This window comes from Protopterus annectens, chromosome 3.part1, assembly GCF_019279795.1.
Source record: "Protopterus annectens isolate FY-2018-M chromosome 3.part1, PAN1.0, whole genome shotgun sequence".
Taxonomy (NCBI): domain Eukaryota; kingdom Metazoa; phylum Chordata; order Ceratodontiformes; family Protopteridae; genus Protopterus; species Protopterus annectens.
The window spans coordinates 53,940,266-53,955,819 of NC_056732.1; the positions used below are offsets into that span (position 1 = coordinate 53,940,266).

Here is a 15,554-nt window from a genome sequence, read left to right on the forward strand (position 1 = left end):
CATTGACTGCCACTTTAAACACCTCTGTCACAGGTTTGATGGCACTAGTGATTAAAAAAAAAAAAAAAAAAGAGAGAGAGATTCCAAGACATGTCAACTAAGTGATAAGATCTTCCTCACTGTAGCCAAAGCGGTCAATGAATAATTAACATTTCCACCACCTGGGTAAACTGACCTACCTGCAGTAGGGATTTCTATGAATCTCAGTGTATTAAGTAATAAAGATATAACGGATCAAGAAGATGCAACTGACCAACGACTTTACAACACCAGGAGTTTGCAAAGATGTACTGATTTGAGTTCAACAGCAGGAAAGAGGAGAGTAATTCTATGAAATGATAGTAGATATGGATACACCTGCTCTCAGATAGTTACAACAGTAACCAAATGTACATTGTAACAAATTATTTTTTATATATTCAGATTAATTTATACCGTTTTCAGTTCATAAGTGTACTCTCTATTGAACACATCTCTGGGACAAATATACACAGCTGAAAGAGTAACATATCCTTACTAACTTCAAGTTTCAAGCCATTCCTGATAATCTATAATTCCTGTTTTGACTTTCTAGAGATCCCCTTTTATATGGGGCATTCAAGATTGTCTAGACTGGCCCAATTCGTGTTGAGCCTATCAATACCAGATAAGCGTCAGAATCAAGAGATTTTTTATATCATCAAATAAAAACAGGTAGGGTGAAGGCTTTTAGCTCATCGTTTACTTGGCCCACTCACTGTAGCCACGAATACACCACACTTGAATTGGGCCAGTCTATTTATCTGAACCAGATGAATGCTGGAAGCAAGTGATGTATACATTTTTTTTTACTTCCCAAATTAAAAACAAGGGTAAAGTGAGAGGTTTTTAACTTGACGTTTACCCAGCCCTGTCATTGTAATCATAAATACACTGCAGACGTTCATAAATCCTGTGTGTCCTGAGTCAAGAACTGAGAGTGGAGCTCAATGGTGTCCATGCTGCACGATGCTGGAGAAAAAGCAGGCAGTAATGGATATTTGCTGCACCACAGTGTTGTCCAGAGTATACAGTGAGCCGGATGGATTACACAATGGACAATTGTCCAGAGTATACAGTGAGCCGGATGGATTACACAATGGACAATTGTCCAGAGTATACAGTGAGCCGGATGGATTACACAATGGACAATTGTCCAGAGTATACAGTGAGCCGGATGGATTACACAATGGACAATTGTCCAGAGTATACAGTGAGCCGGATGGATTACACAATGGACAATTGTCCAGAGTATACAGTGAGCCGGATGGATTACACAATGGACAATTGTAAAAGGATGGGGAAAGATGGATTCCAACCACATACAAACTTCTCAGAGGATTGAACACAGATGACCTTACTACCAAAGGTACAACGACCTGCTGGCTAACGCATTTCACAGCCTCAGTCACTGACCTTCTGGGTACTACTTCATTCCCTATCACCAGCCAGAATACTTGTTTTACTTTATTTGTATTGATTTTTCAGGGTAGAGTATTAATCTCCACGGACCTTTTTAAGACTCAGCCCGGGAGCAGTGTCTGGTTATTTGACTTGTTCAGAGTCACACAGCTGGGCAATGGAGCTGAGGGAATCAAACCTTGCACCACTGGATCACTGGAAACAGCTCTTTAATCTTCTAAGCCAACTGCCAGACTGCTTCTTACAGAAGTTTTTGGAGGTGGGTCAGACAGTCTTCTGTTCCATTCAGAAACTTCACAATACTATTTTCATTTACCTACTTATCTTGTTTGCACCAATCACAACAGACCATTTGCAGGCACAGCCTGGATGAAGAAATTCACAAAAAAATAAATAAATAAAATATAAAAAAAACAAATAATTCTTGTTCCAAGCAGAGATATCTTCTTCTTGTCTACCTCTAGATTCTGGTGAGATCCTGGCAAAAAACCAAGACTCCAATGAAGGCCTCAGTCAGCCACCTTGTCTAGGGCAGACTACAGAAAGGATACAAGACTTTATGCTTTACTGACTTTGCCTAGACTAAATTATCTGGTCATCGTTGTTCCAAAGAGTGTATTCAATGTGTTCAATGTCATCCCTATGAACTGCAATTTGTGACTACTTTATCTATTGACAATATTCAAAGGTTCATAGGCATTTTAGGGTTTTTTTAAGCCTAGCCATACATCCCAAATCTCTGACAAATTCTGGTACCCTTGATATGTGTAAGCCGGGGCTTTGGAGATTAAACATTTACAGGTTTCCTGTGCCTATTAGATAACGGTACCAAGTCAGGGATGAATTTCCTGTTCCCCATCTAATTGTCCAAGTTGTGCTTGAACTGGGTTAGGGAGGAAATCTGTTTCACATGGATGGGGAGCCTGTTCCAGAGATGGCATAGTCTCTGGGATCCATACTTGTCTATCCAGCAGATCCTATTTATATCACAGGCAAGTCTTTAGAACAGGTACTTCTGGTGCTGTTTTCTTTGTTGATATGCAGGAGGTCCAGAGAGGGGTCTGACAATGTCCTGTATGCTAGGCATAGATCTCCCCTCAACAGCCCGTAGGAGAGAATACAAGGAGAGGACCTTCAGGCGGTCTGCACAGGACTTATGTCCTGTATTCCTTTAGTGAGGAACTTCTGTGGATGTTCCATTCGTTGGATATGTCTGGTTAGGTACATACCAAAGGGGGCATTGTATTCAATGACAGGTCTGATGAATGCTGAATACAGAGGAACAATAACCTCCTAGGACCTAGATGCCATACCTTTGTTTATAAGTTGTGCAGCATAGAATGATTTCATAGGTGTGTACTAGGTTAAAGGCCTTGGCGCCATTACGAGCCTAGCCCGAAAAAATTGTCCTGGCACCATGCCACCCGATGTTGGTTCACAGTGCCTCTATCCAGTAGGGCAATTGGAGTGATCCTGTTACCCACTCATCAAGATTTCTCTTGAAGACGGCCAAGCGAGGTGCTCTGCTTGACATGAATGGGAAGCTTATTCCAGAGTATGGGCAGTCTTTGGGAGGTGAACCTGTCCCTCCAGCATGTTCTGTTGATTGTGGTAATGAGGTTGAGGTCTCTGGAGCGTGTGGAATGGGGTGATTGGGATTTCTTTAGGTGTAACATTTAAAGTACGGCTGGGTCAGACATGGCCTTGTAAGTCAAGCAGAGGTCATCTCTAAGCAGATGATAAGATACTGAGAAGAGCTGAAGTTTGAGTCTGTCCATGCAGGACATGTGTTTAAGGCCCAGGATCCTTTTTGTGAAGTACTTTTGTGGCCTCTCCAGCTGTTGCAGGTATCTGCACAGGTACATGCCAAACAGGGCGTTATATTCAATGATTGGTCTAAAGAGGGATGATGACCTCTTTCTTCCTGGATGCAAAACCTTTGGTTATAAGATGTGCCACGTAGAAGGACTTTCTGACTACAGAGGCAATGTGGTGGTAGATGGTGAGGTGGTCGACCTGAGTACCAAGATCTCTTATGGCCCCTTCAGTGGGCTCCCATCGATGTGATAGCTCACAGGAACAGTTTTTTCCAAAGGGAATGATGATGCATTTTTTGGCATTAAGCTTAAGGCCATGGTTCCAACACCAGTCATTGGTCTCAGAGAGGCCCTTTTGTAACATATCTGCATCACTTGGGGAGTTGATAATGACTTTGCATACTAGACTCGTTAGGCTAATGGGGCGACAGCTCCCAGGGTCTGTAGTTGCTCCCCCTTTATGGAGAGGAATGACTGTAGCAGTGTCCCATTCATTAGGGACAAAGCCCGAGGTAAGGCTGTGATTGAAAAGGGCAAACAGGTGTAGTGTCAGTTCGTTTAGTGTCAGTTCGTTTTGTAGCTCACGTAGGACGCACTACTATACAGACTTGAAGGTCAAAGGCTAGATTATTGTCTATGTGTGTCCCCATGTCCCCGACTACTGGGTCAACTCTAAGGGGTGCATCATCAATATGACAGTTACCAGGGATGAATGACTTCCCAATGGATACTATTATGCATTTCTTGACATTTAGTTTTAGTTCACGGCTCTGACACCAGCTGTTTACCTGTCAGCCCTTCCTGGAAACATTTGTGTCATTGTGGGATTCAATGACAGCTCCTAATTTGCAATCATCTGCACATTTAGTCAGCAAGATATCACTGACATTGGAATCATCTGCACATTTAGTCAGCCAGATACCACTGACATTGGCCTTGACTTCAGAGAAGTAAATGCCAAAAAGGAGTGGTCCAAGGACTGATCCCAGAGGAACTTCACTTGTGAATGGCCTCTCCGTAGAGGTGGACTGCCAATTTTAACTTCCTAGGTCCCGTCTGTAAGCCAGTTTACTATACACCGGGTGACATATGGGTTTATACCTAACCTCCTGAGTTTGTCGCCGATGTCCGAGTGGGGTATTGTGTCAAATGCTTTGGCTAGGTCAACGTAGACAGTGTGAACCATTTTGCCCTTATTCACTGGTTTGGTGACCTTCTCAAAGAAGTCTACCTGGATGAGTAGGCATGACCTGCCCTTGATGAAACCAAACAGGGTTGGATCAAATGTCTGGAGGTTTACTATATCATTATTGATCATTTCCATGATAATTCTTTCAATGGCTTTGCATACAAGACTAGTGAGAGTTATGGGTCTGTAGTTGGCCCACCTTTGTGCAGAGGGATGACTGCTGCTTTCTCCACTTATGAGGCACGAACCTTGTTTGGAGGCTACAGTTAAACAGCAACTCCAGAGGGACTGATAGGTCATGTTTCATGCCATTTAGAAGGTATCCTGGGATACTGCCTGGGCCCATTGATGCAGTGTTCTTGGTCTTAGATAGAGCACTAAGGACCTGTTCCCCTAATGATAGTAGGCTTGAGTTATATTTGATGGTATTTCCTGAAGGAAGGTTGGAGCTGAATTTATCAGCCAGGAGGTTTACTATATCTTCTGCTCAGTACAGGTGACTCCATTTACAATTAGCTCTGCACACAATTGTGTAATACTTTTGAGGTTGCAGACATAACTAAAGAATGCTTTGTGGTTGTCCTTGGCCTGGGAGGCCAAATTTAACTTCAGTTTGGCTTTGTTAGACTTGACCTCCGAGTTGTTTGTTTAATTTGATGAGAGTGCATTTATCTTCATGGGTGCTGCATCTCCTAATTTTTGCCATGATTTTCTTCCTTCTGTTACAGTCTATTGATTTTGTGATTCCAACAGGGTGGCTTGTGTTTTGAGTTAGTTCTGTACTTCTTCCTGGTGGGTACAGCTGCATCTGCTTCTATGTAACTATTAACATGCTTGTATAGGGTTTCTGTGAACAGTTCTACTTAAATAGCAGTGTTCTCAGGGTTTACTGGGGCTTCAAATTTTACCAAATTATCACTTAATAGCAGGGTGTTAGCCTTAAGAGTAGTTCCTGAATACTGCAAGGTTAGCTACGGGATCCAGGTTTTACTTTTACTTCAAAGAAAATGATTTTGCAGTCTGACCTGACCAAAGACATTACACTAGGGGGTGTACAGCACTCTTATTGACAACCTGGTCCAGGATGTTTGTGTTTACAAAATCTAGGAATCTCTGTGCCTGTACGTTTGGTGTTGTACAGGATTCCCAGTTAATAGTGGGGTAATTAAAGTCACCCATAAATATGCTATTTGGATAAGATGGTGAGAGTTTCCAATAAGTTTAAATACATGGTATGGGGTTCCTGGGTCAGAGGGGGGACCTACAATTTGCAAGGTAGTAGTACTGGATCTTGCCTGTGGTAATTTGAACATGGAGGGGCTCAAGTGCACTGTCCTGTTTGACCAGCCTTAAGATATATTATTTTTGATGTAAATTGAGAGACCTCCACCTTTAGTCCTGGTCTGTGTAGTAGATGGTCTAAATGTGTGAAAGGCATTATAACCTTGTACTGGTGGTGTGCTTTCCATGGCTTTAAACCATGTCTCGATGACAGTACAGGCAACAGCATTCTCTAGGGTGATGGGAGTTTCTAGGGAGTGGAGTTTTTTGTTTAGACTCTTAGCATTCAGCAGTAATACTTTTAAATTTTCTTGGTTATGATTCGGTATGTTGGAAGTACTTTCAGTTTGCCATTGTGTAAAAAAGGCACTATGGGCCTGGGAGACACATTCTGAGAGCTCCACAACGTCTCTGTTCATATAGTGTAGGAAGGTACGTGTCAGGTCATTTACATCCACATGGACTATGACTCAGTCATACTGGTACTGGAGGTCCAATGACATGAGCACGTGTATAATGTGGCGAATTCTAGCCCTGATAAGCAACTGACCGTGACTTTCTCCTTACTCAGCCTGGTGACAGGGACATCAGTGCATCTCACAATGGAGTCGACAATGACCAGAATGTTGTATTGTGAGGTGGCTTGCCTTTTGGGCTTAGAAGTAGAGGCTCCATAAGATGTGGTTCTATGTGTCGGTGTGGGTGTTGTTTTGAAAGAGTGCATTTGGGGCTGCTGAGGGTATTTGTTATGTGTACTTTGTCTAGGAAGTCTTTGGGGTTTAGGAAAGTTAAACATAAGTGCCTCAGCATATGTAGGTTTACATGCTGTGATGGCTTACTGGTTAACTACTGTGACTATAGTGTACAGGGTCCTGGGGTCAAGACCTGCAAGGACCGTTTATTTGGGGTGGGAGGTTGGCATAATGTTTGCCGTACAAACACAAGGTACAGGGTTTGATTCTCACAGGGTGCAACTGGCTTGGCTTAAAAAATGGCCCATAAGGGCAGTTAGCCTAGTACTAATCTATAAACCTTTGTCCGCTTTGAATTGTGAGTGATGGGTGCAGCATGTGACAACCTTATTGACATTAGGAGTATTTTTATGTGAGAGCTTTGCCTCCAGTGACATTGTGTAAATACATCTCGCACATACCATACCAGTTTATTTGGGAATTAACTAGTTGTCAGTAAACACAAGGCGATTTCTACATTGCCTCAGGATGCTCATATCCACCAAGCTGGTAACGGAGATAGTTGGAAAATTCATATCCATGGCAGCAGACCCTTTTAATTGACTAGACAGTTGGAGTGAGAATATAAAGCAAAGTCAGGAATATCCAGTTTGCAACTCTGGGGACAGTGCTCGTCAATGCAAAGTAGTAGTCCTGTATGCAACTACGTATTGGTGAAATTTCATTTGTGCTTTTATAGGAAAATGTCACTCAAGATGTCTGTGTCTATACAGAGAACTGCCAAACACTGGAGGGGAAACTACAAACTCCTCCTTATATTCCCATTTTAACTTCCTACATAAAAAAACTCCTATGTAAATTAAAACCCTGCTGCTTAGCTACCGACCAGCTTCCAAACGAACACCTAAAACTATCCATTCATTGCCTATCCCATAGCATTACTAATAAACCGCTCCATCTCCGAGCAGTACGTTCCCAAATTATGGAAAATTTCTCATATCATGCCACTTCATAAGGGTGGCACATCTACAGACATAAACTACCGTCCCATCACCCATTCTATCCCCCCCTTGCCAAAATTCTAGAGAAATGTATCCACCAGCAACTCATGAATCACCTCACTACCAACAACCTACTCTCCAGCACCCAGCATGGCTTCAGGTCTAAACAAATTACTAACTCGGCCCTCACAACCTTTACAGAGACCATTCGCCACCTCAAAAATGAAGGACAACTAATCTCAGTCATTTTCTTAGATATGTCAAAAGATTTTGACACAGTGTCCCATCAACTGCTCCTCAACAAACTTGCCACTTACAATCTCAATACCACACCCCTAATATGGTTTCACAGTTATCTATCCAACCATCAATAGGGCACTAAATGGGCAAATGGCCTTTCCCAACAATTACCAGTCACCACGGGGGTACCACAAGGCTCCATACTTGAGCCCCTCATTGTCATAACATTTACCAACAACCTATATACTGCCACCCAACATGCCACCATCATCCAATATACAGATGACTCCACCCTTACCTGCTCAGCCCACTCCCCACAAGAACTCCAACACAAAATGCAATCATCATTCCAAGTCATTGAAAAGTATATCAACAGCCACCAACTTATCCTAAATCCAAATAAGACCAAGCTCATAATTTTCTCTAATAAAATCTTCCAAACCCAGTACCCAATCCTTTTCCATACGAACTAAGAACGGTACAAAAATCGAACCCACCACCAAACTGCTAGGGGTAACCATAGATGACTCACTAAAATTTGATAAACATCTATCTGACCATCAAAAAATTCACTATAAACTAGGTGCTCTATACAGGATTAAACCTTACACAAGCTAGACTGGCCACTGCAAGATCCCACTTGCTGTCCACCATCCTATACTGCTCGGAGGTCTTTACTAACCTATCAAAAACGGATCTAAATAAACTAGACTCCTGCTACAACAGAATAGCTAAGTTTGTCACCAACCAACCCCAGAGAACACACCACTGTGCTGCTCTCCAACAGTTCAGCTGGCTAGAACTGCCCAACCTATTATTACTAAACAACTTTCACTCGCCCATAAAATCATATTCAACCCTATCGACTGCCCAGCTCCATCAAACCTAGTCCAGCCAAACACAAACTGTAGACTCCTCAGGTCATCCAACAAACTAATGCTAAAAGTAACCCAGTCTCACAAGTATCACAGAGACTCCCTCTACTCCCATAAAATAGCCAAAGATTGGAACACCCTTCCTCAACAGATAACTAAAAACCCAAACCTATCCACATTTAAAACTACCCTGAAAGACTAGTTAAATGATAACTGGCTATGCCCCTGTACTGCTCCCAACTAATGTTCTTCCTACTTTTCCCCACTCATCTCGCACGTTTGCCCAAATAGTATTCATCCCAAATAGGGTTATCTGTCTTATGTTTATTAATCCTTCAGATGACCTAACCTGCAAAACTACATGACCAATTTTGGTCTTTCAGAAGTGACTCCAAGTGACTCACCTTGTAAAGCTACATGACTTATGTACAATAATGTTCTTTTTTTTGTGGAACTTTTTTTCCCCCGGGTCTCTATTGAAAACGTTTTTTTTTTTTCAACCCAGTCGGACACTACCTGGTTAACAAATGTAAATAAGTTTTATACACATACATATTATATATATATATATATATATATATATATATATATATATATATATATATATATTATAGTTCATAGGTTGGCATTAGGCTATCGGCCCTAGGGTCTATACAAGCCTAGCTATAAGAATTCCCTGGCTATTTCTTCCCACACTATTTACTATATGAATGAATGAATGAATGAATGAATGAATGAATGAATAAATAAATAAATAAATAAACAAATAAATAAACAGAAATAAATCAAGCAGTACTTACTGAAATATTAGCCTGTCAAGAATGATGAAAAGAAGGGAAGTCACATGAGTGGCCACTGCCTGGCTACTACTATTGATGGTGTCACCACAGCTTCACTCTGCTGGGATACAATGCTCCTTTGCTTCTTCTCTCACCAGAAGCAAAACATTAGCACCAATCTCATGATGAAAGCAAGCCACAGCCTATTTGCTGATCCACAGTCTTGTCCCAGATGATGCAAGGGTCTGTAGGCTTGTTGTAGCCTTTTCCTGGTAGATGCCTTGAATAGCAAACAGACCAATCAGGAACATCAAAGCACAGACACTTGCTGCCCAACCAGAAACAGACAGGAATCAATGCACTCTGCACATTCTCTCACCAGGAGCGGAATATAAGCAGAAATTCCAAGCTGTCACCAATGAAGCAGTTATTAGGCTTTTTCATTATGTTATAGCTGTCCAAATATTTACACTATGTATGCATAAGTTTACACTGTATGAACTGAAGCTGAATTTTAACAATTAATACATCATTCATTCTTCTGTAATAAACTTTCTAATAACTTTATTTAACTGTAACCATACTATGTCAATGTGGAGTTTTCCTCTTCTGGCCTCCTCTGAAAATGGGATATTTTCCCATTCGAACTTTCCCAGTAAGGAAATGTCAAATAAAATAAAGAAACAAAACAAATAAAAAGAATATTGATGGCAACAAAAGAAGAAACAGCTAAGATTCCCTCACGACAGTGACTCGCACCCTCTCTTCAGCAGTCTTTGCCTTTCATTTATGGGTACTGCCATAGAAATTAGCCCTTGGCTCCACCTTTCCTGAGGCCACAAAACCTTTGATCCAAACATTTTATTTAAATATCCTCCACTGACACAACTAGCAAGAGAGGATGCTTCTGTGTTCATTCATGCGAGGCTGCCATGACAGACATTTCTAAGTACCATCTTTACAAATCGCATCCCCGCCTCCCTTTTTCTGAAATGTACTTAATGTTTATGCCATTTACTTTCCCATTTATTCATTAAACACAGCAATGCACATACCCAACTACATGCCTGCTGTAAATGTACCCTCAATTTTGCTTACTCACAGTACCAAGCTCTCTTCCATCTTTACTGTGCTATTCACCGTACATCTCCAACCACGCTCTTTTGGCCGCTGTCAATACCACTCAAGTACTTTTCTCAATCACCAACATTTTTTTCCTCATTTTATTTTTTTATTTATCATTTGTTGACCGGGAAAGTCCGACTAGGTTCCACAGAGCCTGTTTTCAGCAGAGGCCCGGGGAGAAATGCTCCAGATTTTTCATCATTTTTCCATCATTTTCAAACTTTTATGCTGCTACTAAATTGTCACCTTGCTTTTCATCCAGATATCTGTAAACATCTTGATTTACATGTGGTGAACTGTGGCTCATAGAAAATTATATTTAATATGCCCATACTGGAACCTTAGCGCACTCAACTATGGCTCGTTCTTTCTGCCTGACAACTGTAAATACTGCACATACACAGAAACATTATCTCATTCAAATATTAGCAAATTTTCTACATTATACATGTAGCGGAACTCACTTTCCAATTACTAATTTTCTTCTGCTTTCAACCTTTTACACACAAACACACCCATACACATGATGCGAATAATTTATCTATGTTAAAATGCACTTACTGTAGCTCATTCAGTTGTTACACCTCTGCGTTTTCTTTTCTTTTTTTAATTTCTTTTTATAGACACTATGGGAACCCCTCCAGGTCCCATCTGAAAACTGTTCTGGCTTACAGCAATTAATCCACTCAAAATCAAGCAAATAAAATAAAATATAAATGAACACAAAAGTAAGGTATACAGAATGAAAAGTAACATAACTAGTACAGAAAAAGCGTTTTTTTTTAACAGTATCTTTCTGAGTAGATGCTTGTACACAGGGAATAATTATGTAAATATTTCTGACTCTCCTTTCATCTACTAGTCAGTAACACAAAAACACAATTAAAAATAATGCAGGAAAGAAAACACAAAGTAAAACCCAGCTACAGAGCTCTAACCTCACAGCACAACTCGATTTGAAGGGAGAAAAGTAACGTACAGTCAAATTCTACAAAAAGTACTTGTCTTTCATATAAAGACAAGTACAAAATACAGACTTACACAGCCACAGATGAAAACAAATATTCACTCCTGTCTTTCCAGCGGTCACTGAACTATGGAACTCATGTTAGAAAGGAATCTTACTATAAGCTTTCTTATCAAAGAATACAACTTCTGCTATACCAGCTTGAATATCATTTGCTAGTCTTGTCTGTTAATTTTATGTTGATCCATGCAGTCATGAATTTTACCAGTTTCTGATTCACACAGCACATCCTAAAATGCAACTACTACCTTCCCTGTGGAAAAAAATCTAATATCTCCACTGAAACATCCCTTCTCTATAACCCCACCACCCAGCTCCTCCTTCTTGAGAATCTGCCCCAGATACAGTCTCCCCCACTACTTTTAAAGAAAAATGCAGTATTATTTTATAATGGTGGTACATCATCTTATACGTTTCCTGACCCCACACACATTCTCCCCTTCCTGCCTTTCCTCAGACTGTATTGGATGACCTGACTGTGCACAATCACATCAGGCGCCCGTTTTGTCATTGTCAGTACTTCTCTGCCTAATGAGCATCTTTTCCTGTAGTTCTGTTAATCAGGCTTAACATTCTGCAACTATAAATTCAATCTACAGGACTATAACCACACATCCTACCTGCCTAATACACCTTCTGTGCTTTTCCTGATGTAAATCTTTTGTTTTTGCTTGCAAGAAGTCTTAACTATCTGGCTACAATATCACTGCCACACAAAGTGAAGAGCTCTTAGAACTGATTTGTGGAACACACCTTGTACACCTTTTTAACTTTGCTTTGACCTAGATAACTCCAAATTTGTCAAAGAATCAGTAATAAAACTAAGCTTGTTTACACAGCAACACCCCCCTCTTTTTCAAAGAAGTAATCTCAATCAACCTCCCATTTCCCTCATTTTGACATGAGGTCAGAATGTCATCAACATTAGTCAATGTGGCCAAATCACCTAAAAGTATGAAAGATAAAATGGGAGATATTCTTCCTTCTCTGCCCTGACCTTATAGTTTGCTGGTTGTGTCTCTACTAGCTTTTTCACCAAACTGACCACCATTTACAATACTAACAGATTTTTTTCTTGTACTCCTCAAAAAAATTAACTTACTAATTTCATACAAATGCTTGGACACACTAGGTGGTACAACTGAGATAGACACTACTCTCTTACAGTGCCCCCTGCCATATCATCACCAGTATAATTACATCCTTTTTCTGTACATATGTTGTTTAAATTCTTTCCTAACACTCAACTTGACCAAGTCGTCCCTACTAAAAATCGTTCAAGACTACAAACGTTCATACTCAGTAAGTAAATCCTGATTCATTCAATCTTTCATCATTTCATTCTATCCTAGCATTTTATTAAATGCTTTTCAACTCCTCTACCCAAACTGCTGATGTATTATCAGTCTGATTACTTAATATTGTACATAAATATTGATGTTTCTGATTGCTGCGTGCAGCATCACTCTCTGCACCTTACCCTGCTGTACAGTTTTTTAACATTCTGTAATCACTTTTACTATCGATGCCCTCATCCAAATAACACCAGAAAACATTAACCAGTGCATCTACCTTAAGAGTAAATAAAAATGGTGCCATTGACCTTTCACAAAATCCCTACTTAGTTAAAAACAGAACAAAGCTTGCATTAGTCCCTAGATATACAGTTCATCTAGATCTACCTATATCTATATATTTATAAGCAATGTCCTTATAAATGTTCACAGAACATCTGTATTTGCCATCTTTCATTCTTCATCACAATAGTACAAATACTACCATAGTTGTAAACATCAACAACAGACCTCCAAATCTATGAACTTAAAAGGAATTTAACTGGATGTGCCAATATCACAGTTTGTGAACTGCAGCATGGGGAACACTCTGAATAATGCAATTGGCTCTGCAATTTCCCATTGAAATTCACCACTGATTTAGTTATAGGTTTTTTATTCTTCTTTGTGCCACTTTTCTTCTAACCTGTTTTTTACAATTTGGGAAAGTTTAGTGTCTGGATCAATTATTGACTTTGGAAAGCACAGGGCAAGACAGTAAGATCAGTAGCTACAACAAATTACACCATCCGTGAGAACCCATGTTTGCTTTTCACTGGAACAAAAAGGAGAGAAACCCAGAGAAGCTTCAGTAGGATGGTAATTCAAGTACAGCATACAGGTACATAATCATCTAAAATGGGGTGAGAGAACTGCAATAAATAAACTTCAGCATCCTCACAGTCACCTTTAAATAGTATAATAAAACATTTTGGTACTATTCCTGAAACTGTATAAACCATTGTCTCTTCTAGCTGTTCATTCAAACTCTACCCAACAGGATGCATATTAACCGTTAGCAGTTTATCACTCCAAACTTGAGAGCGAGCAAAAACAACATCCAGGCAAGAGTTAACACAAAAGCCTATTATTTAACTTGGCACTTTGCACAACTTGCTACTTAACTGTGTTTAACACATATGCTTTACAGAGGCCTCGACATCATCCCCAAGAAAACTATATTAACAGACAAAGAAGAAAGATCACTATATCTTACATGTTGAGAATACATCCAAATTATAGATGCTTTAGCAACATGAGAACCATTAATAATCCCAGAAATTTATCATACAGTTATTATACAACCTGCAGATGCAGTCGGAATTCCATCTAGTAAATCAGCACCCAGCACAACTGTTGGAATTGACACACCCAGAATCTGCAGCCGGGTACGAGTCAACGGGAGCTGACATTTAGGCCAGGGCTTACGTGTCTAACCCAAACACAAGGAAACGTAAAGGAAACCTCCACCCCAACTCCAATAAATTTCTCCCTACAAATGGATTCCACTTACCACACTTTCTTAACTTTCCCAATAGCTTCCCCTTTAGAGGAATTAATCTCCTCCCTCATGACGTACCTCAGACGCAGTCAAATCAGTAGTTTCTTTTTCTTAGGTACTGCCCACAATATGACGTATCATAGTCTAGACTTCCTGAAGTAATAGCTGAATAAAAATAAAGGACAAGTTGTTGTGGAACACTTCTTGGAGTATCGGTTTCCAAGGGGAATCAAAATATTAAGGGAACAACCTGCTTTCGCTATAACTGCAACCAAAGCATTTAAACAATGGTCATCAAATGAGACGAATTAACGTCCGAAAGTTCGTGATTTTATTTTTACTTAGTAGTTCAACTGCATAAAAAAACTATGCACATCGTTTGCATATAAACTGCAAGTTGTATAATAGCATATTGACCCTCACCCTATGCCCTTTCCTTCTAAATCAAGTGTATGCGTTTAAAGTTAAAGAAATGCATGCATTATAGCTTACTCCTGCAGTCAATCATTGTTGCAGTATTAAGTTTGCCGCTACTGAAATCTACATCTAGAGTGGCCACAGTTGCAGTGTGAGAGTACATACACATCTCCTTATTGATTTTGCAGTCCTTCAAATTATCAGAAACAGTATAAAACATGCCTGTATTCTTTTTGCAAGTTAAAGTACTTCATTAGCACATTAGACCCTGAACCACCCTGATTATACTACTTATTATTTCATTAATGTATGTACTTATTTGCGTGCGCTCTGTTTTCACCGTCTGCGGCACAAACATGCAAATCAGCTCCAGCTTGTCCATATTGTAGTTCGACGGCTGCAAGGAGACCGCTTGTTTGATATGAGCACTGTGCACTTCCTAGCATCCATACATGTCAACTGTGCTGTATCTCATCGATTGGATGTTTCATTTTGCCTCGCAAGTTTGCTCTGTCTCCTGTAAAACTTCGGATTTGGCGGTAAATCACTGAGAATTAGTCAGTCAGTCTGGACTGCCAGACAGCATTAATTGCCTAAGTCCATCAGACTCCGTAGACGCAACATGCATTTGAGTGACAGTACTTCTAAATGTGTTGAGCAAGCCTCTACAAAAATGTGTACTGCTTGCATAGTTCCTAGTATTGACGATCAGAAGCATATGTTAGTACGACTCGGATTACATCGTACATGGAGAGGAAGGGAAGGCATATCGTACCTCTCAACTGTACAGATTTTCGTCTCATATTTTTTGTGTGCTAATCCTAAAATCTTTACCT

General features: G+C 40.2%; 1 protein-coding gene across 3 annotated transcripts in view; it reads right to left on the reverse strand.

Moving 5' to 3' along the window:
- The window catches only part of RALBP1 (ralA binding protein 1), a 597,292-nt gene extending 582,182 nt beyond the window's left edge, over positions 1 to 15,110 (reverse strand). The window contains exon 1 of one of the 3 annotated variants that reach the window (XM_044066564.1): positions 15,034 to 15,110. The gene's annotated coding sequence lies outside the window, so the exon portion shown is untranslated. The other 2 variants (XM_044066562.1, XM_044066563.1) reach the window with 2 other exon arrangements.
- Between the last annotated feature and the right edge of the window lie 444 nt (positions 15,111 to 15,554).